The 1,760-nt window shown below is 38.5% G+C and overlaps 1 non-coding gene across 1 annotated transcript; it reads right to left on the bottom strand.

Annotated features, from left to right (window-relative positions):
• Window positions 1-432: 432 nt before the first annotated feature.
• On the bottom strand, window positions 433-539 carry LOC138090019 (U6 spliceosomal RNA). The gene has a single exon (XR_011145845.1). It is a non-coding gene; the product is annotated as a U6 spliceosomal RNA (small nuclear RNA).
• Window positions 540-1,760: the final 1,221 nt, after the last annotated feature.

Here is a 1,760-nt window from a genome sequence, read left to right as displayed (position 1 = left end):
GGAAGTTTACATTATATCCATATGCAAACACAGTCCTTCAGGATACTTAACAAGTAAGAAATAATGATAACCTCTTTATTCAGAATCCAGTAGTTAGGTTGACTTTAAAGCAACTCTGTGGGGCTTTCTTTTTGGTTGGTGTGAGTTTATGACAGAAAGTATAAGTTTTTCCAACCTTTTAATCACTATTGACCCTATATTATGTGTTGCATGCTTTATCTCAAGCGTCACAAACAACTCTTTCGAGACAGATGAAAAACTTGAGGGTAAGGAGAAAGATAACTTGCCTGTGATCACGCAGTTTACAAATAATGAAGACCAAAGACGGGTTTTGTCAATGACCACATTCTTGGCCAGTAAATTCCTCTGAACGAAAGAAGTAGCAATGAGGAAACTAGAAGATTCTAGATTTTGTGGCTGTAACTCACTTAAAAAAAAATGAAATGCTTCACAAATTTGCATATTATACTTGGTCAGGTTGCATGTTAATCTTCTCTGTATCATTTTGATTTTAGTGTATGTGCTACAGTAGTGAGCACTGTAACTCACGCTTACCTTGGCTGAAAAAAGAGAGACCAAAAACAGTTGATTGGCACTACAAATAAACCCACGCAATTTATTAGACCTGACCCCTAGTGAGACTTTCCTTATCTTCCTTCAGTCATTAAACTTTGACACGCTTAATTAATAGATACATATGTCAGCTGGGCTTATTGCATATGAAAAATGCTCAGGAACAAACAAAAAATAATATGTTGTTCCCAGGAGCAAGTAAGAGATTATTGATTATGATACGTGAGAGTTCACTCAGGTGCTTCGCTGTAGTTGAGGGAGAGAAAAGAAAATCAGGTTGGTGAAATACAGCTCCTGTAAAGAGGTGGATATTCTCCCTGCTTTTGACAAACTCGATTTATGAGTATAGATCTGTGCCACAGGGCTGGCCACCCAGCAACCACACAAAACCATCTGTGCTTACCTAGTAACTGCTCAGAATAACCTAATTCTCCTGTTTTCAAAGCTAACAATATGAGACACAAAAGGAAAACATACAGAATTGAAAGAAATTGCAGGGAGATGAAATCTTTGCCAGTGCTAGACTTAACATTTTGGCAAAGCTTTCTCTAATTAGCTAAGATCCCATCTTATAGGATAGAATATTTTGCACAATAATTTTGAATACACTATTATTTTTAACCATCATTGTTTATAAATTCATTAAGTAAAGAAATTTGAATGTGGAACTACATACTGTCTTCATGGCAACATCCCAGCCCTCTCCAGCTACTCAGCATCCTTCCCTGGTTTCTCTACCTCTGCTCACATCTTACAACTGGGACCGCAGAAAGTCCTTTCATTCCCCTATTTATCTGTCCTTCACTGGCCTTTATTTTCCTCTCTCTTTGTTCTCTTGGCTTCAGCCATCATGTCTTGGAGTTGGTCCTGCATCTATATGACCAGCTCACATTTCCCTCAAATTCCAGGAAGTTTGTTTCATCACTGTGTTTAACACCTTTATTTATCCATATGTTTACTTGCGTCTTTTCAAATTCATGACAATGGCCTAGACTAGGCTTGCTGTTGTCTTTTGAAGATGCCAAGCACACTCCCACCTCCAGGCCTTTGCATCTGCTGCTTTCTCTGTTTGAAACACTGTTTCCCTTCATATGCATGGCTGGCTTCCTTGCCTCCTTCATGTCTTTATCTAATGTCAGTGAGAACTTCCTGACCACCCCCTTTAAAACTGCAACACAAACTACCTC

Source organism: Capricornis sumatraensis, chromosome 13, assembly GCF_032405125.1.
Source record: "Capricornis sumatraensis isolate serow.1 chromosome 13, serow.2, whole genome shotgun sequence".
NCBI lineage: Eukaryota > Metazoa > Chordata > Mammalia > Artiodactyla > Bovidae > Capricornis > Capricornis sumatraensis.
The sequence above is the reverse complement of the archived record's forward strand: the minus strand, read 5'-3'. Positions and strand labels throughout refer to the sequence as shown.